The 21,857-nt window shown below is 37.6% G+C and overlaps 1 long non-coding RNA gene across 1 annotated transcript in view; it reads right to left on the bottom strand.

The window, feature by feature from the left end:
• LOC121065803 overlaps nucleotides 1-21,564 on the bottom strand; it is an 80,529-nt gene extending 58,965 nt beyond the window's left edge. The window contains exons 1-2 of the long non-coding RNA XR_005817320.1: nucleotides 21,329-21,564; nucleotides 5,973-7,213 (exon numbers count right to left, since the gene is read on the bottom strand). This is a non-coding gene — a long non-coding RNA (uncharacterized LOC121065803). The remainder of the gene's footprint in view (nucleotides 1-5,972; nucleotides 7,214-21,328) is intronic.
• Between the last annotated feature and the right edge of the window lie 293 nt (nucleotides 21,565-21,857).

Genomic DNA, 21,857 nt, shown 5'->3' with positions numbered 1-21,857 from the left:
GATATTAAAATCTGCAACTGGACTTGACTGTGGAAACATTTTTCCAGGTCTTCAGTATGCTCCGCTTTAGGAAGCCCCATTTTGGTCCTAGGATGCATGAGAATGTTGGGTTTGAGACATCAGCGGGTGTAAAGTGTATCACCTCTCCAGCAGCACAATTTTTCTGAAGCCACTAACAACAGGAAGGCCTCTGGTTTCCTGTGGCAGTGTGCATCTTTGGATTTGCTCTCCCAATTTATGAATAAATTATCACATTCTGTAGTTTAGAAATTCTGGGTGATTCATTGTAAACGTATGGTAAAATATTTGTAATTCTTAAAATATCTGACCCTCAGTTTTATAATTCAGAGCAATCTCTGCATGTTTGTCCCTAATCAATAAAACTAAAACATGAAGGCAAAAAGAAAAGGACTGCTCTGCTATGAATGATGACTAAAGTTACTAATACTCTGAATTCAAGCGTATATTTTAGAGTCCACTGAATTACAACTATTAAGGTTGTAAGTAGCAAACTTATCTCTTTACTGATATTAACGTTAGCATGGATTTCAGACACTCACTGTAAATTGTAGCTTATTTAAACAGCATCCTTAATTTATAGCTGCAAATAATAAACATCCAAACAAACAACAATAACTACACCAAATGACACTGCTGACAGAAAAATAAATTAAAAATATATCTGAAAATTGTTGAGCTATAACACTAGCCCATTTTCTTCCTTCAAAAGGCTTAAAATGCCAGGCTGAATCCTAGTAGAATGAGTTTGTTTACACAGAGTCTGGACGTAATGAGTTTCAAAGATCTAACAACAGAGAGTCCTGAAAAGTCTCAAAAAGGGTATTGTATTTCTGGTTTGAACACAACACGAGTATGATGTGTCAGTCTTTTCATAAAAGCTCTGTTCATATCTCAGTAAAAAGCCACTACACTGTAATACCAAAAAGAGTGTAACTATTAAAACTGGAGTCTTTGCAAGCAATATATGGCAGTTAGGATGTAAATAACCATTAGATGCTGGCCCGATTGGTGCAGTATTGTTAGGCTTTTAAAACAGGAAATAAAGTAGCTGCTAAAGGCAGCTTGCCCTGACAGCAGTGGAAGGGGAAGAGGCAAGGTTTACCCATCAGCACATCATTCATTTGTAGGTGGTTGATATTAACTGAAATATTCCTGTTGACCTCAATAAGCATTGCATTTAATACTTAAGAAACAGCCAGTTTTGCCAGAAGTCAAGAACCTTGGTTTTCTTTCCTTTCTCTCTCAATCTTTTCTAGGCTCGGCTCTGCAGCAGATGACAAATACAAAGAAACCCTGAGCTCAGTTTCCAGTTTGTGCAATTCCTGGTTTGAAAGGATTTTCACCAGCAGATAACTCTGTCCGACCACCTCATTCTAGATTTGACTTGGTGTTGTCTTGTTTGACCTCACAGCTAAAAGTACATATGGCTTTGCTGAGTAAATGTAAACTGCCAAGGAAGCAGAACATCTTTGGATACCTCCTAGTGTCAAATCAGGGCAGGAGCTGGTCTCAAGCTTGCTGGCCATGAGCAATACCCATGTGTTGATTCACATGCTGGCTTGAACCTAGAGTGGGGTAACTGGCTTCAGAGGCAAAGAGCTCAAATGTGGGAAGACCTGAGAACCCTCACTCCACTCCTGCTCCTGCAGATGCTATAAACGAGCCTCTGCAGCCTGGCCCAGGAAGCTTGGCCCCACGGTTGGGCGCTGTTGCCAAAGGTAGTGTTTCGACATGCAAAGGATTGAGATTTGTGCTGGGTGGGTGACAACAGCAACATAGGCTTTTCTCCACCACAGACTAACATCAAGAAATGCCTCACCCTTAATCAGTGATGACCTGAAAAGATCACAGCTTAATTTTTCTTTTTGAAAAATCCATCATGAGATGGACTGGAAATGTTCAAGATGTTGAATGAGGTTTCAGTTTGGGTTAGTTGCATAATGGGAAAACACGGATAATTTAGCTTTTACAAAAAAGCTTGTCAAGTTTTGTTTCCTTCTACCAACATTAGCCAGGGAGGTTTGGATCTTGCTTGCACGCAGAGTCTGGGGAGAAGGGAGGATGGAAAGGTTCCACTTTTAGCCTTTTTTTCTCACCAGGCTAAAAATCAGTAATGGATCACTCAAACAATTTCTTTCTCTTTGAAACTAACATTATCTCTGCCCAGAAGATGTGCAATACTAATGCAAGTATCAAGAAGTTAGATAACAACCCTATTGCATTCTGTATATTCTGTGAGCATTATGGATGCTTTCCCATAAATACCAGAGAGACAGTTGAATTCTTAACTGATTGAGTGCATTGGTTTTAATTTACTCCCTCCTACTTCACTCCATTCATCTCCTGCTCCTGTTGTTCTCTAACGTCTGACAACTTCTGTTTTATCTCTGTATTTTTTCTCTTTACTTTATATGCATAATTGGATTACTGGTTGTTTTGTTGTTGGTGGTGGTGGTGATGGTGGTTTTTTGAGTATTTGAATATTTTTCCTGTTCTCTTTTCTCATTCTGTTACAATTTCCTAAATTTGATTTTGTTCTCATAGTTCTTGCAGCATTTGGTTTCCTAGTTTCCTTGATAGCTTTCTTTGCATCTCTGTTTCTTCTTTTTCCTCCACTCATTCAGATCTCCACTTTTCTCCAAAGTCTGATTCCTCACTCTGAGTTTTATTCTAATCTTTTCTCCTTTATCACTGCCATATCACAGTGTGAGCAAGAGTTTCCGAGCAACTCTCAGAAGTCATAAAGAGGTACCGTTCATTCAAAATTACATCACATCTGTCTTTGAACTTCCACAGAGTGCCACCTCCTCTAATAACAAGGAAAAAAAAAAAAAGGATGAAAAAAGGATGAAAGTTTATTTTGAATGGAAAGTATACTATTTTAACTGCACCAGATTTCTTGGAAAGTACAACCGGCTAATATCTGTGAAATGCTTCCAGCATTAAGAAAGCATGCCAAAACTGAAAAGCGTGAGCTGAACATGAGCAGATTTGGAGCTGCCCTGTAATGATTAAGAATGCTGAATGCTGACCTGCTCACTTGAATAGTTACTGGCAGACAGATGGATTTTGTTTATTAATAGGGAAAAAACAACCAGGACAGAAAAAAATAGGAACAGAAAAGTTACTTCTCTCTTGACAATGGAAGATTGTTTAGAGCCAATAGCAGGACAAGAAAAAGCCTAGGTAACAAGGTAGAATAGCGGTTTTAAAAGAGCACATTTTGAAGAGAATTATTCTGGAAACCAGACTGAGACAAAGGCACCCTTTGGTTATCTAAAGAAGTCAAGCCTAGACTGCCAGCCTGGATCTGGTTGGGACCCTACTGTGATTACGAAGAGATAAAACTTTAATAAAGTGTGGAGCCCATTGCTAGAGCTAAGCACTTGTGTCTGCAGGGCTGTTTGCACTGACTTAGATTTTTGTCTGAGCTGATTTAGGAGCAGAATTTCAAAGCTTTGGTTGAATTATTTCTCTGAATATTTTAAATATCCCAAAGTTTCCTACATAAGTTTTAGCACATATTTTAAGCTTTCTTATTAGTTTAGAGTGATCAGTGTCTTTCCCACATGAAATTTCCTTCAAGCATTCAAATTCAGGCAAAGAATTTCTGTGTTCATGCCAATAACCTTTCTCGATGGACAGAGCAAGAAGACAAGAACAAAAAGAAATCAGCCCTATCAGCCCTTGGGGAAAAATGAAAAAGAAGAAAAATTAAAAAATAAAAAAACACTCTTACAAAATTACTGTTAAAGAATAGTTAACAGAGCACAGAAAAGCCATGTGAGCATACTCTAGCCAGATATGCATATTTTTCAGTTTTTTAATGCCTTCTCTGATGATCCTTAAAAATCTCAGTTCTCCGTTAGCATCCAGCCTTTGAGTCAGCAATCAAGAGGGAATAATTCAGAGCTGACATCACAGGCAACTTCACAGTTTAATGTCAGCAGATGACATGGAAAGGAGAGACTTGCATCAGGTTTTCATCAAACTGTGTTTAGAACTTATCATGGGTTTCTAAACATAGGTCTGACCAGTCCCACATTTGGCACCAAGTCCAGCCTTTCACAGCCTGCACTGGAAGAGATTTCTGTGACTTGATTTCTTCTTTGTCAGATGCCTTAACTGTTTTTAGGTGACTAATGAATATTTTAACCTTATCTTCTAATCTCCAAGTACATTACATGCCAAAGAATAATAAGATAGGGGAAAGTATGTTACAAAATAGATTATTTCATTGAAAAATCAGAATTCCTTGCCAAATTTCACTGTAGTTAATGTTCTGCAATATGCCAAAAATATCAGACAAACAGGCGTCAGCTATTTCCTTTTCTCCCTCTAACTGACCACTGAGGCCACTAAACTAGCATGCATAAGCATACACTTTGCACATGTTAACTGAAGTGTTTGTCAACAAATTACATTCCTTTCTCCATTAGCTGGTCTTTGGTCAACCATCTTGACTTATTATACAAGAATTAGTATCAGATGAGTGGTTTGCTTTTGCACCTACATCCATGCCAAATTGGGCATGTGTAAATAAGAGTCACAATAGAAGAGTTTTTTGTTTGTTTGTTTGTTTGTTTTTTAATATCTAGTATATGGATTTTAGTTCACTCCACCACAAGATTAACAAAAAAAAAAAAAAAAAAAAAAAGAAACTTGAGTATATCTTGGTTCCATAATAATTCTGAATGCTTCTAGTTTTGGGGTCTTTTCTAATCTACAGATTATGAACAATAATTCATAAAACAAGAGTTTTCATATGCAGTTCCTGCTAATTAATATACAGTTGTAAATGTCACTGATGGCAGCTGAAGTTTCATCTGCATTCCAAAGAATGAAGTGTAGCCTCTGTCCATTGAAATTTCATGACAGTAACAACATCTAGCTACTCAAAAACTCAGATCCAGAATGAAGGTTTGAAGCATGTATGTAACTGCTTTTTCTTCCACAGTACTTTTTTTTTCCAGAGCAGCGACCATAATCCTACCTTCTATTTTAAGCATGCAGTTTATTATCCCACTTTTTCACTTAGGTTTTTCTATAACCTCACTTAATCCATTTCACTGAAAAGAGGATTTAGCAAGTGTAGCACATATCAGATTTCCTGATAGACACACTGTTTTGTTTTGTTTTTTTCTTGTATTAGTGAATGCAAAGCTATTTCTTTTTGAAGCTGTTCATAAATGGGAGCCGAATGAAGAGGAGATTTCCTTTTTTCCAACTACTGTATGGAGCCCTGTGTCTACAAGTGTGTTGGAGAAAGATCAGAAGAATATTCATGTGGTGTCATGCAAATGTACAAAATTTCTAATTGATTAATCATACATTATGCAAACCTGTCAAACATCATGTTAGAATGTATACCAGAGTTTCAAAAATGATGAATTATTATTAATCCTTCTGAAATTTGCAAAGCAGGTAAAATATGACTAAATTAATCCTCATGATGATTAAGTAAAGACAGGCAGTATTACACTTTGAAAGACAAGAACTATTTCTTTCTACAAGGACTTCTCTGAATCTTCAGTAATAAAATTTCTGATATGGATTGTTAAGAAGTATCAACAATCTAGAAATTGTAGTATTACAGAAGGAGTTTTGTGTATTGTCATCTTTTGAAAAAGTGGGGAAAAAAACAGCTTTCATGACTATAGGAACAGGACTATATGTGCTTGTCTCTCTCTCATACACACAAACATCAGAATTAAAGTTCTGGAGGAAAATGTTGACCTAAGTGGTTTTTCCAACACGAGGCCAGAACTCTGACATAGTTTGGCTGACAAGTCAGGCCTCCCACCTCCGTGACTTAACAGTGAAAACACAGTTTAGACTATCCTAAACAAAGTTCTAGGGCTGAGAAACTTCTGTATTGGTCACAACTTCTTTGTAACAGTCCCTCCAAATATTAAGTGGTGTTTTAATGCAAAATATTGTTTCCCACGTACCTGCATTTTTTTTTCCTTCATTATACATGGTTTTCTTGACTCTTAGAATAGCTGTACTCCAGTTTCATTACCTGGTAGTTCACTCTTCAGTTATGTACTCCAAGACACATGAATCCCCCTCATCTTTGGCCTCACGGTGCTGCCTCCGCACATGTGGAAGTAGGAAATGAAAACAGCAGTCTCCAGAGAAGTCTTGCCAACCTGACTCTGCCTCCTGCAGAGGACAAGCCTGTAACTATATGAAAGTTTCAGCAGTCAGGTTATCGAAGTAGAGGGTGGAGGCAGGAAGGTGGATGCCATTATTTTTTCTCTCCTTGAAAATGCCCTATGACCCTGGGAAGCTATCTAAGCTACAAATCTAGAGGTCATAAATTCTCAGCCGCACTTGCTAGTGAATCCTGTACTTCTGAGTACTTCAGAATCATCACAAAACAGTGGCACATCTGAGAGCTTTGGTAGGAGAAACCAGTCTTTGCACAAAATTGTTTCAGAGGCAGTGAGTGAGGCTAGAACTAAAGTCTGTACAACACCACAGCAAAACCTCTCTTGTTTTGTCACAGTTGGGAAACACCTGTAATTACAGATAGAGTGAAAGCAGTTTCACAGCTCTCTAACTCCAGGATGGTCAGCCATCACAATGCTGAGACTCGTACCAAAAATATTCACAAGGCTGAAAGCCCTGGGATGCATACTACGTACCTTAAAAATTCAAAATGGGGGAACTCTGGGGGAAATTAGTTGGCAAGAAGTGAAAGTCCTTCTTTAGGTGTCTGCCACAGCCCAGTGAGCAAGTGTCTGTGTTCCAGTGCAGTTCAGGATCTGTGTTTCAGACGTCTTTGAGGCTTCCTTCCTCCCACAGCCCTGCTTCCAGGAACACCCTGCAAGGAACTGCTCTGAAACAGCTCAAGTGCAACGTGGGTTTCAGGAGGTCTAATGTAGCTTCCTCTGCTCTTGTAGTCAGTGCATAAAAAGGGATTTCTGATGATACAAATGGAGCCACTGAATGCAAATTATGAAGGCTGCAATTTTCTGCATCATGAGGTTGCACATCCATCCAGTTCCCCAGGCAATTCAAACAGGGGTGCCTTCTCACCACACTTCTAGTTTTGAAGAATCGTTTAAGAGAATAGTTGTTGGGCTGCAGGTGTTGGGCAGCTCTTCTATATGGCAGTCCACAGAGAAAGCATTTCCACCTTTAACTCTAGTCAGCACAACAGCTGAGCTGGAAGACAGCCATGCTCCTGCAGATGGGCAGGAAAAAAAATCAAAAATCAAAAGAAATGCCAAAAGCATTTTTTTTTGGGGGGGGGGTAACAGTTTGCATGTGGAGTATCTGATTAATGACTTCAAAACTGTCAGAGCAGACATAGTTAAGTACAAACTTAAATTAAATGTAGTTCACAGTTCAATATCTTTAGTAGAAGATATTGAAGAGAGTTCTGATCTGAAATTCAGGGATAGACTCTTTTTGCATCACATCACGGTATCACCTGTTTGTAATTTGAAGCATAACAACCTGATGACATTTTGATGTCTCTAGTTATTTGGGGGACTTCTTATAACTTGCAGGAATACCGCCTAAGTTTCTTTCTCTAGAACACAAAAGATACTCTGTTATGATGCATTCTCGAGTCTCTGTTTCAGCAAAGGATTTAACATTGCTTTGAAATAAACTTTTGCCTGTAAACTTGCACATTAGCTCACATTTAAGAATCAAAGTGAATTTAAGATGACTTTTCAGATGACTTCAGATGATACACACTGCCTGGAAAAATTTCCACAACTTTTAAGGAAGAAAATAGGAAGAAGAAGCCCACATTGGTTTAGAGCTTAGAGATTATAGAACACAGTTTCAAGTTTTAGCATGCAGAATATTCATTATCAAATTACAACCCCTGTAAAGCATACTTTCCAAGAGCCATGGTAGACTGGCATTTAATCAGATGGAGACAAAGTGTAGAGCTAAAACCAATCAGTAAATCTGTATGACAAACTGTGGGCTACACAAAGACTTTCAGTGCTTAAACAGTTTCTTTGTTTTAACTCTAGGGTTACTAACTTAGCTTTGGCTTCCAAATAAATCAAAGCTACTTTAATTATCCTCATTAACTTCGCTCTCTAACATAAAAAATGCCTGGCTTCAAAAGATGGTGATATAATGAGGGTAGAGTGTGATGGACATTACCACTTTGCTTCCAGGCACCTTGTAGGAACAAATGTAAGTTTATACTCATTTTTTGCACTGTTGGATCTTATTCCACTTCCTTTGTGGTCACCTTGCTCTGGGTCTATGACGACAATCAAAGATAATGACAGACTACAAACAATTCAGCTGCACATTTACAGGGTAAAAAATGCAGAGCAATAACACACACTATAAAAAAAATTGGGGGGGGGGGGGGCAAGTGACCCCATCCCTGTGTTTTCTCCTCTTCTCATTATCCCAGAGAACAATTGTGTCTAAGAATTATCCCATTTTAGCATATTTGAACAACGACAACAAAAAAATCAGCTGCTTCCCTGGCTGCAGATCCTGACATTACTGGGAAATGCTTAATGAAGGTTCCTCAGAGTCTCTTCACATATCTTGTTAATTAAAAGTGCAGTGTTTACAGCTTTTAGCCACAATAGCCAAGAAATGCCAATTACCAATAATGCCTCATTCAGAGAGCATACACAACTGAAATATTAGGCACAGATAATGACTATGGCGGCTCCTGTTAGGATGGAGGCTTCCCATATTACAGATGTACAAAAGGGGTAATGCTCATTTCTCCTCATGGCTTTTTGCCTCGGCACAACTCTAGGTTGTGAGGAGCTGAGCAGACAGAGGCTTACAAAAGTCATTACTGCAACTGAGCCAGTGGACAGGGCAAAAGAGTGCATTGTCATGAAACAGCTGTTTATAAGTCCTTACCCTCACTATGCAAAATAGAACCTCAAGCAATTTCTTTTTCCTTTTAATTTTAAGATTTTAAAAATATCTTCCTCTTCTTCTTCTTCTTCTTCTTCTTCTTCTTCTTCGACTCAACCTTTGTTAGCATGCCAATATTTTCCCACCTATTTTTCCATGCACATTTACTTTATATAAAATATAAATATATTGTACAAAACTGTCCGTTAGCAAATGCTAAATGGGAACGAAATCAATTGTTTTCCTATATCTTACTCTGACCTGACAATGCAAATAACTGAGAATCCTTTTCAAAACCAAGTTTTCCACGTGTTTCAACACAAGTTGTTGTCATACAATTTTATTCATAGACTAGGAAACAGACTCTAGCAGTCATGAAAACACAAGACAACTAACACTCTTAGCATGCTCTAAGTCAGTTTGAGATGACGCTGAGGATTCTGTACTGCTTAACCTCTTTGATCTGGAGGCATCTTAGGATTTCTAAGTGTTTTTCTGGTTGCTTGTTTTTCGTTTTGTTTTGGTTTCGGTTTGGTTTGAATGATAGAATCATAGAATGGCCTGGGTTGAAAAGGACCTTAAAGATCATCTAGTTTCAACCCCCCTGCTCTGGGTAGGGTTGCCAACCACTAGAGCAGGCTGCCCAGAGCCATATCCAGCCCGGCCTTGAATGCCTGCAAGGATAGGGCATCCACAACCTCTCTGGGCAACCTGTTCCAGTGCCTCACCACCCTCTGAGTGAAAAACTTTCCCCTAATTTCTAACCTAAATCTTGCCTGTCCTAGTTTAAAAACATTCCCCCTTATCCTATCACTAGGTTTGGTTTGGTTTGTGTTTTTGTTTGTTTGTTTTTCTCCAAGATAGTGGAAATGTGCTACAGATAGCTGCAATTTTGGTAGCTGTACAATACTACAAAAGAGGACCTATAATCTTATACGAGCTATTGGAAGGTGAAGCAAAGTAACTTGCCTCATAGGTCTGATTGCCCTAAGGTAGTGCCTGTAGTCTGGTGCTGGAGTGATTTTGAAGAGCTCAGGGGGTTCTGTATGGTGTAGATGTGGGCTGTTGTTTAAAATGCTACCAAAGAGTATCATCTTGGTGCTATCAGATGGAGTCTGAGAGGTTTTGTGTGTCAAGAGTGGTATAAAGAGGCTGGATTGCAGAGAGAAGCTACCCCACTGCCTACAAGCATTCAAGATAACCAGAAAAAAAAAAAAAAAAAAAAAAAAAGAAAAAAAAAGTATAACCAAAGTATAACCAAAGATTTTACTTTAGTTTTCCTTGGGTGTCTGATCTCAATTGATTCACCAGTAATTAGAGATGAGAAATGTCAAGCTAAACAAAAGCAAAATACTATCTGTGCCATTCTTCTTGGACTTGCAATCTAAATTCACAGACTAAGTTGAAAATCACCTAAATAAACACATCTGTTAAATTAACATTTTCCAGTGATAGCAGTCTTAATGTTGTGAAATGTGTTTGATGTGTTCATGTTACAAAGACCAGTTTCCAAAATGTTACTTTCCAACTCTTTTTTAAGTTGTAAACTGACCTTTTTCCTGTTGGCTCTGTGGTGGCCAAGATATATTTCATTTAATACTGGCTAAAGCTGGAAGTAAAATGTTAAAATACTCTAGTGGTTTTACATGTACATTGGAAAGAAAATATTGTGAGGGTTGCATGCTCTTCATTATAGCTCAATTTGGAGAGTAGGACCAAAAAGTTTAGCTCTGTTAAATGTCTTCTAAAGTCACACATTGAAGTAGATTATTTTGTTCAATAGCTACGTGGGAAAGATCATAATTTAAAACAAAACAAAACAAAACAAAAAATGCCATTGGATTTTTGAGCTCAAAGAGAAAGAAGGTAATCAATTATATGAGGCGATAATACAGACTCAGGGCCAGAGTTAGCACTGACACATAACGCGGACACATCTGCAAGTGTTTGTGCCTGTGTCTTTGTAGAGAAATCAAAATGTCTAAACATGCTTGCTTTGAAATAAGTGAAAAAAAAAAAAAGTCCTGTTTCCCTTCAGGGTGCAATATCAGGTTCCTCATGAGAATGACAGAAGTATGACCTGTATGGTGATAAGCAAAGATTAGCTGGACAAAGGGTGATCAGAGGAGGGAGATGGTACTTGAAATTAAAAAGCTACTTCTGCAGTGGCTTTTCCTGTATCTTTTCTGGGTAATCACATGGATAGCTACCTAGCCACAAAGAGCCCATGTGCACCATTTTAATCTTCACTCCTAGATTTGGTCCCCAGTTTCTTAGTACAGAACTAAATTGAGACCTCCGGAAAATGACTGAGAACGCAGACATTTTTTTTATTATTTTTTTTAACTTCTCCCAGTCTTGGAGAGATGGGCCTGGCAAAAGGTCAACACCCCTTTGCAAGTGGAAGAAAGAGAGTCTTTCATTTCTATTTTAGAGCAGAGCAGAGCAGAGCAGAGCAGAGCAGAGCAGAGCAGAATTAGAATAGAATAGAATAGAATAGAATAGAATAGAATAGAATAGAATAGAATAGAATAGAATAGAATAGAATAGAATGGAACAGAGAATTCAGTTGGAAGGGACCTACAAAGATCATCAAATCCAACTGCCTGACCACTTCAGGGCTTCAGAACCTATGTCAATTTACTTGTGTTACTTATGTGAACCAAGAGTTTTACATTATTAGAAATCCCTTGTCCAAGAATCATCCCACTTAATTTCCTTTTAATCAGATATCAGATTTGATGTACTATTGGCTTCTTTGCTAAAGAATCAGCAATTGCACCTTAAATACTATTCATATACAGTCATGACAGCTTATTTTTGCCCATAGCCTCTCAAAACTTGATGAGGTTGAAAGGTTTATATTTGCCAGGCTGCCATCAGACATTGAAGTTTATTAAATCAAAAATAGGAGACATAATTAGCGACGCGCTGTCATTAAATACCTAGAATGATCTCATAAACTCTCCAGTCCAGTCATATTAAGAGCTGTAATAAAATACTCTCATTAGAACACAGAGGATAGACAATAGCCTGACATTAAAGCACTTTAATCCTGTTGCAGTACAGAAACTGCAGCACTTAAGTTTAAAGTCATCTGCTCTTACAAGGCTTGATAAAATTTGTATGTAAGTAAATAACCAGAGAGCATTGTTAATACTGATTATACAGAACATTCAGCAGCATTTTCCATGCCAAATGCTAAAATGAAGATATATTCATGTATTTATGGAACACAAGGGAAATATGGACTTGTCCACAATTAACTGAATTCAGCAAGCAAATTGCAGTCAGAAATGACTCTGGAATGATGCCAGACAGTGACACTGACTGTTTGGGGGTTAAACTCTTCCAAGATTAATCAAGGTGTCAGATCAGCACAAAATTTAAATTGAAAGCTGCTTTTCATCTCTCACCCACATCCCCTGCAAATAATGTCCTAATAAACGTGGGAGACACACCTCAGTTCTGGCAGCACTAACAGTAATGTGTAACTTCTCTTGACAAAGAGGCAGGACAGGTCCTGGGGGGCAAGTGTCACTCTGCTTCAACTGCCTTTCAGGCCTCCCAGCTGAGATGTTAAGGACTTGAGCAATGGAGACGGGGAGCAGGGACACAAGGATAGCAGAAAATATGAGAGTTGTAAGTCTTTGTCAGAAAACAAGTGAGAGAGACATTTATAAGTCAGGGATGGGTAGGACAACAAATGTGCAAGGACTGAGACCAAAACAACAAGAACACAGGAAACAGTAAAGAAGGTAAAAATATCAGATGAGGCAAAAAGTGGCCACAGAAAAAAGGAGAAGGGCATGAGTCACAGACTAGTTCTCTGACATCAAAAAGTAGATAGGAGGAAAAAGATAGACACCCAAATGGTGAGAAAACAATTCCAAAACCAAAGAAATTAAAGCAGATGCTTTTTAGATCAGTAATTTGGAGGTCATTAAATTTTTTAAGAAAACAGTTAATTGAAATTTACAAGTCAAATTCTTTCACTGCAAATATGCAGGGATGTTGGTAAGCTGATTTTACCAGTTTTGCTAGATTACATGACTTGCACTTGGTAAAGGAAGGGGAGTCAATAGCAAAATTTTCCTCAAAGTCGAAATTTTCCATTTCAACACTTTCATGTGTGTTTCTATGTGTGGTGGTTTTTGTTTGTTTGTTTTGTTTTTCATTTTAAAATGAAAATAACTTATAAAATCTTCCTTCAGTTTTGGTTATTTGATCAGGACATATTCATTAACATTCTAGTTCCCTTAAAAATGGAGGACATTTATTTTGGATATTACTTGACAGGATTTTACCAGCTGTAAAATTAGTTCAAAATTTCTCCTGTCCTTGTACCCAGAGAGTAGCAGAAACCTGTATGAGATAACTTTTCTTTCTTCTTTTAACTGCCAGTGAACAAAAAAGGAGGGAAAAAATCAATCATTCATTGAGTATTAATTCAGAACATTTTGAGCCTGACGTTCTCTCATAAACCCTTTTGAGCTCCTGTTTAGATTCTGATTGCATTTGATCTGCTCTGGAGAAAGCCCACGGATTATAAACTCTTTCTGACAAGGACTCTCATTTATTTACTGCTGCTTGGAGTTGCCTTAGGGCACTATCACATGGTATGGGAGGCCTGAAAGACTGCTGAAGCTCCCGTTCCCAGCATTGTCCAAGTTTTGTTACATAACTTAACAGAAAAAAATAAATCCATTTTTGTTTGTTTTTGAATATTTTATTTTGTTCAGAAAACTGAAAAACACTCTTAAATGATTGCTTTTTGAAAACATTTCAGCTACATATAACCACATATTATGAATGTCCTACTTCAAAATTCATAATTATTATGGTTTTTCTTGATGATTAAAGTAATTACCAACAACTTCATAGCATTGCCGGCTGTTTCCATCCTTGTGCTCCAGGAATACAACCATGCTCTACTGAACTGGGAGCCTAAGGTTCAAAGCCAGAAGCAAGAACTGTGAGAACTATTTTAAGAGCTCTCCTCTTGGTACAGTAATGTAAGAGGTTTGTCAAGACTCGATTCACAGTTTTGACTGAATGACTTGACAGACTGCAGTACTGAAGTATGCAAACAGAAAGATAACACCTCCATGAGAAGAGAATGATGTACTTCCCCATTTACTGGAAGCTATCCTGTTTGGATTGGTCCATTTCTCTTAATGGTCTGTGAACTCTGCTACAAAGCCTGTTAATGATATAATTTTTAGCACTGTGGTTAGCTGTAAGTAGCAATCTGTTGTGGGAGAAGAAAAGAATAAAACAGAAACTATTACATTATATTTTTATAAATTAAAAAAAAATCAGCTACATCTTTTATCACATGAACTGATTCTGTTAAAGTTAATGCATGTATACAGATCAATACACCAATGCAGATTAATCCTTTTGTATCTGTCTTTACAAGCGAAAGGGCTTTTTTTTTTTGTGTGTGTGTGTGTGTGTGACCATCTATCTTCTCTGTTGACAATTTTTCTTCTAGAAATGCTGAAGTTGAGAATGACCATACTGAGAACCATATGTTGAAAATAGGTGCTTTGTTAGAGGAAAAATGGGAATGCTCACACAGACACAATAGGCTATTATTTAGTGTTCATAAATTAGTGAATGCATTTCTTAGAAAGCTGTAGTTGCTGAAAGGCATGGTAGCAATGTAGGTGGTCTTCCAAGTTTAGTAGTTGTTATCAAAAAATTCTAGCAAAGAAAGTACTGTGAAGAAAAAGATGCTAGAAAATAGATTTGGTGACTAAAATGGTGTTTTATAGATAAAAGCTTGCAAACAGTTTAATTCATACTGCAGTGAAAAGCTCCATGTCTTGGGAAATTCAGAAAGAAAAAGGATACTTGAGACCAGATACTGACATACTTTTCCAGGCTAGTCAGACTTCCAAATATGCATATATGCATATATATATATACAACATTTGACAAGAAGGAAATGCTGCAACATTTTCTGTTGAATGTTTTTTTGTCACATTTAACAATATCCGTCTGTGATTTCACACAGGAATTCTGACCCAGATCTCAGAGTGAGAGATCTGTCCCCATTGATGATATGACTGTTTAAATATCAAGACTTCTAGCCACTATTCTAAACAGTGAAACTGTATTCATATCTCATATTTTTTATGTTTTCCTAATTCCTCTACCCAGTCTTCTTGAGCGTACAGTTCTCAGTATGTTTCAATATCTTCCTTTCACTTGTGTCTTTAGGCTTCTGTCACAGCACCTTTTCTTTCAGGTAATCTGTCAGTCCTTTTCTCCTAAAGAGTAAGAGCATTCAGTCAATTCTTTCTTAACACACATATTTCCCAGGAATGCTAATGTTAATCTGCTAGCGACAAAGAGCAGTTAGTGTAATAAATCTGCACAACCTGAGATCATGATCACACCTGATCATTCCTCACACTTTATTTATGTCTCTGACAAGTACTGCCTATCTCATTGAGAATGTGTAATTTAATGGGGTGGCCCTTATGGTTCAAGAAGTGTCACAGTCAGTACTAATGGTCTATAAAATATGGTCTACATTTTAAAAAACAGTTTGTGATTTTGTGAGTCCAAGTGGAAGCCTAATTTTCAGAGCAAGTGGTCCAGCCAGCTCCCCTCCAACATGAAAAGATTAATATGAGGAAATTAAAAGTTGTTAGACACTGACAATTAGGTCAGTATAATCATATGAACTATCTTTTAGTAATGAGAAATAAAAAAGAAAAAATACTTCTTTTGACAGATGAGTATAAATTATCTGCAGAACATTGGAAGGTATAACATTTTCACTGTAATGGCTAAAAAGGAAAAAGTTAAAAAAAAAAAAAAAAAGGACTAAAATTCCTATAATCTCATGGCATGGCTAGATAATGCATTTTATTACACCTTATATTTAGATACCAAGACAAATGAATAATTTTTTATTATTATTTTTTTTTGCTAACATTTGGAGAAAACAGCACATCTAAAATATTTCTTGCTAGCATTCCTTCTAAAGTGTGTACCTTTTAAGGCCTAAACTTGAGCCTGTATTTTATGACAGGGGATCATTCAGCTGCTGCTAATGAAAAAGAAGAATGAAAAACCCTGCAGTTTTATATGACTGTACATCGGAGGTATTACATTTTTTGTTGCCACAGACTCATTAGAAACTAATTTTTGCCTCACTGTATTTTAAAGAAGTTGTCTCCAGTTTTTGGGTAACTAAACTTGACCTCAACCTATAAGAAGTTTCACTAGATATCCTAAAGCATCCGATTTCTTCAAACAATTCTTTGTCAGCCATCACAACACTCTTCCTGTTAAAATCATAATTCAGGTGTGGAAAGACATTGGAAGTTACTATCAAGTGCAGCTACTTCTGTAAAACATGAATAAAGACCAGCACCCTCTGCACTAAGACTTATAAAAATCAACTCTGGGGACTTTTTCTTGCAGCCACTGGATCTGATCAAAGCTGCAAAGTCTGGAAAAATTGTTATCCACCTCAGCAAAAGCAGGCCAGTCTCATGCTGCAGGGCTCTGCAACTCGCTCCCTGGTGTCCTGCCATTGTTAATGCTGCTGTCATTGCTGTACTCCATCTACGTCTGCTGTCCACAGAGAAAGCTCATCTGTCAGACTTGGATGATTTCCATTCTCAGACATGGCACTGCAAAATAATAGGCTATAAAAGTAACTCATTTCTCAAAGTTACAGTGCTGGCTGTGAAACTAAAAATATATATATTAATGTGCATGTTTATTTGCAGATCACCTCTAATCCAGAGAAGATCAAGGCACTCACCACATTTTATAAATTGATTTATAAACTGTGTACCAGAGGGATCATATCACTTAGCAATGAAACCTCTGGAACAACATTTCACAGAAGAGAAGTGTAGAACAGAATATGAAGAAGGAATAATGGTCCTATTTAACAGTAAAGTGTCAGCATGTGCTGTGCCAACTGGCACTTGCCCAGGATTCTGAGGCTGACTCCTCTAAACTTGTGAAAGTACTAGAGCATCATAAGAAATCACGTCTGATGTTTCCTTCGGAACATGAGAAAAAGACTGAAAATACAGATTGTTGATCACCACCATTGATGACATTCTGAAACTCATTTTCTTTCTTACCCAGCCGAGTGATTATTAAAAGCTTTCACCAGAGTTGCTTGCAACAACTGCTTTTTGCTGCTATAAAGTACACTGCAAGGACTTAGACAAAGACATGATGCTCCAGAACATTTTCTTTCTTTCTGTTTACACATGCACATGTATACATACCCCTCAAGATGAAAACAGGTTTGTTTACTAAACAGGGACTGGGAGCAAGAATGTGTCCTGTAGCCTTTCTTGTAAAATTCAACAAGTAGTAATACCTCTTGTTCAAGCATTTTGTTATCAGTAAGACAACTAACATCACCTATCTCTTGACTTCCGCTTCAATAAAATGATAGAAATAAAAATCATGTATCACATCTGAGACATGCACAAAAACTAAGTGACTTGAAAATACAATGTGCAGTAAGTATATTTAATGAAGCTGAGTTAAAAAAAAAAAAGGCAAAAGAAGCTTTTTCATTTACAAAGGTACTTCCTTAACCTTCCAATTCTTAAAATCTAGAATACAAAAGGCCCTATATTTCATGGATGAAGACTACACAGATAGATTCTGTGTATTACATCTTTTACATAAGAAATTCATCACTTGAAGAAATCTGTAAGGTACCCAAAATGGAGAGTAAACACTTTTTAACAGTCAAATGTTTTATTTCTCCCTTCACATTAAGGGAAGTACAGTGACTAAGCTGAAAATGCCTTGCTCCTTGTGTATGGAAAGTATAACAGTCTATGTATAGTGCCAATATCAACATACTGATTCTTATTTGCTGAGCAGTGCTGGCTATCATCAAAAGCACACCTTTAATAGAGTAGCTGAAAGGCACAGATCCACAACTGCACTCAAGTAAGAATGGGATAAGGGTAATTTACATCCCAGATCAAGTGAAAGACAGAAACACTGTACCTCACTCCTAGCTCTCTTAGAGCGGTGACATGTACCATTTTAGCTCTGGCTTTAGCTCCAAGTCTATCAAAGCCAATGTTAACGAAATGTGATCTCTCTCCCCTTCTTCTCTACACAGCTGTTTGATTAGAAGACTGTTAGTGAGGAAATAGAAACATCAGAAATACCCAGTGTGGTCATCTCTGTATGGGTGCCATTAACAATATCCTTCAAACCAAGCTCCATGGGATTATTATCGGCAGCAAAGGAGGCTATATAATGTAGGTAAGACAAACAAGCTTTCTTTCACCCATTGTCTAGTACCACCAACTCAATGGATGATAAACAAATTTTCAGCAACTCAGGTTCTTCACTGGTTCAGCTCCTTTCACAGTGATCAGCAAAAGTGTTTACTCACCTAGTATCCAGGTATGGCATATAGATGACTTTGCCTTTAAATTCTTTCCATAAGAAACAAAACTGTATTTAATTCCATGAACTTCAGAGCTCATCCTCATCTTTCACGTAACACCAGGAAGGACGTAACTCAGCAAAGATGGGACCAGTCCAAGTTTCCTCAAAGCCAGATTCCTAGCAATCCCAATACCAAAGATGTCCAGCTGTGGTTTCCACCCCACACAAGGGGCTGCCACTACCCTGCTAGGGTCTGTACCTACAACACCCACAGCAACTCATTAAGAAATAGGAATGGTGTGCACTGGAAGAGACCTAATTATCCAGTGAGGCTGAAGGCCAACAGATAATTTCTTATTCAGCTGAACAGTAACATCACTGACTATGCATATGGGTCATTTAGCACTAAACATGCTAACCAACCCCACATCTGAGCAACTAAGATTATTTTTCTTTCCAGATCAGATATTCCCAGTCAAAAAGTTATTAACAGATATGTGATGGCTCCGTCTTTTTTTTTTTTTATCATTATTTATCCGTCCTTTTTGTATTGTAGCTGGATCAAGCTTTCCTTTCCTTCCATCTTCTTTTATTTCCCTCCTGCCTTAGGAATGACTTCTTGCTGCATTCCTGCCTTTTTGTGGAGTTTTTAGTTTCTTCTCTGTTTTGCCTCTTATATAGTCGGCCTTCTTCACTACTTCTGTGTTTTTTCTTGTGTTGGTAAAGCATTTGCTAGACTTGCTATGGTATGAAGCTAATAATATGTAGCATTTATGGATTGAAAGGATATTAGGGGTGTATGAAGATAGAATCTGTCAGGAAAAACTCATTACAACAAGCTGTGGGTTGTGTCATTATTCCTTCCTTTCTTAGCTATCCTGGTCTTTGACATGAAAGACCTAATTCAAGAATCATTTACACTAGTATATACGAAGACTAACCTGACTAGAGCTCTTCATGCCTAGCAGCAACTTTCACAGCCCTATCCCCCAGCATAGAAATGTCACCAAAGATCCACAGAGGAAGCACGTGTATCTGTTGCTCCTTAGCACTTCAATATAACGATCTTTTTCTCTGGTTAACAGAAATGCTAGATGCAATAAGTTAAAATGGTTCCGAATTGTAAAACCACTGACCACCTTTTCTTTCATAGCTATCAGCATGGTGATGTAAAATGCAATACTAAATTCACATTCTGAATCGTTTTCACAGCTATCACACTTGAATGACTAGCAATTATTCCAAATATTCATATATTATGAAGATGAGAGATAACCACCCAAAGATTGTTAGAAACAAGCAGTGATTTGAATTGTCACTTTGGAAAAAGTTGGGGCTAAGTTGAACATCCAAAACTCTAAGCATTAAAATACACTATCTAGGACTGGATATGTTGACAAGCCCCATGCTTGAATAAGCACCCAAACAATAGCTCTTCATCTGTAACTTCTGTATTTTAATCTCCTTTGTCTGCAAAATTGTTAGAAATTTTGCAACTGTCGGCTTTCAAATGAAATTTCTGGTACTTCCTTATTTGTATTAAGATGGGGAAAACGGTTTCAGAGAAATGTTTCCTTCAATGGATCAGTATTGTACTTCTGCTTTTGATCAACACCAGAAAATGTAAGGGCATACGAGGATATGTACAAAGTGACAGGACAGGTGTGGAAGAAGAGACCTTAATCCATCTTTTTTTTGAATTTCAGAGAAAATCTAGTTTCTATTTTAAGCAGAAGTCTAAAAACCATTGTTGTTGTTTTTTTTTCCCCACACATCTTCATAGGAAATTTGTTTCCGATGTCAGTTTTGTGTGTAAGCTGCACAACTACCTACTGGTACCATAAGATGCTTGTAACAAGCGATCAGGACTTGAAAAGAGTATCCAAGGCTTGGAAGCTTGACAACAAGAATTAGAAACCAAAAGCAAGACCAAATCAAAGGTGTACCAGCTTAGCTGTGCTGGTGTGCTGGTAGGACTCAGAAAGACATCGTATACATCCCTTCAGGCAGTATCTACGTGAGCTAGTGTGTGTACCTCAGCTACACAGAAAACCTTGAGTAGCAAAGCTGTTTTTCATGCTGCAGCTCACTGAGGAATCCCAAGCTTGAGAGCAAATGGGCTCCCTGCAGCAAACATCACAAATTCTTCCCTCACCCCTTCATCAGGTACAGATGCCCCATTATTTTTTCCTCAGTGAATTGTAGGAGATCCTGCCCAAGAGAACAAATTTACTAGGGGAATGAAATCACAGGCAAATGTTTATCAGCTGTACCTTCACTGAACGTGGTAATATTAGATCTGATCTACGTGGTCTAAAATATACTGGTATGCCTTAACTGGAAGGACCACTTAACAAAATACAGATAGGAAGAAGGTAGAGGGAACTCAGGCAACTCATCGGAGAGTCCTAACTGTTTAGCCCATCCACAGTAGATGTTGTTTCCATTAGTTTCAGGACTTCTCTGTAAATTACCTCCCCAGTTAATGATTACATTGGAAAACAACAAGTAAATCCAGACCTAAATGGCATCCAATAAAGAACCTTTTGATTTGCTATTTCACTAAATATTTTAGATCAGTAATGCCAATTAGATCAAACTGCCTGCCACAGCTTTGAAAAATGCTTACTGGAAAGTGGTAATCTTTCTGATAAACAGAGGTATTTTTGGAAATGGTATTCCAGCCATATCTACAGAGGGGTAATTGGGGCATTTGTGTCTTAACAGGAAAAGCAGACATCACAAAATTGCTGTTTTGTTTATTTAGAGCAAAGTGGAAAGAACACATTAAAATGAAGGTGAACAGCATCCAGTGGTGACAGGAGGAATTTGCCAAGTGTGATAAATACGCCAATGTTACTAGACATAATGGCAGCATCCTGCAGAGACTGATGACAAACAGCTTCTTCTTCAGTTCTGATGCAGCATTTAATGCTCTCAGACTGACAGGAAAAAGAGAGGAAAGGAAATGAAAAGAACTTTCACATTGAGTTTCAGTTAATTAGAAGCAGAAATTTGGGAAACAGAGAAGTCTTACCTTTTGAAATCTCACTTGCCCCTCTTTAGATTATATTATGCCCAAAGGCTGAATAAATATTCTTTTGTTGTTTGGAGCCAAATGATGACTCTACTGCACAAATATTCCCATTTCCCTTGTATGTGCAATAGAAGGAGCTGAATGTATGTGAGTTGCTTTTTTTTTTTTTTTTTTTTTTTTTTTTCTCCAGCATCAGCACTGAAAGGAAAACAAGAACTTTAAGCAGTTGTGGTCAATTCAATCTGGAGAGAGAAAAAGAAAAAAAAAAAAAAAAGATCACAGGAAATCACACTTCTATTCTGCACTTGTAAGATTGCTAGAAGGAGCTGATGGTAAAAAGGAAGCTAAAAATCTGGAGATTTACAAGAAATAACCACTTCCCCCTCAGGGACTGTCATCATATTCTGATTTAGCGAGGGTACATTTTTCTGAATCTTAGACCAGAAATAAGACCTCTATAGTAGTTCCTCAATTTGTTAGAATCACCAATAACCAATAGTGATTTACCTTATCCATTCCAGCAGTTATT

Source organism: Cygnus olor, chromosome 2 (genome assembly GCF_009769625.2).
Source record: "Cygnus olor isolate bCygOlo1 chromosome 2, bCygOlo1.pri.v2, whole genome shotgun sequence".
Classification (NCBI taxonomy): Eukaryota; Metazoa; Chordata; class Aves; order Anseriformes; family Anatidae; genus Cygnus; species Cygnus olor.
Note: the sequence above shows the minus strand (reverse complement) of the source record. Positions and strands in the feature narration are given on the sequence as shown.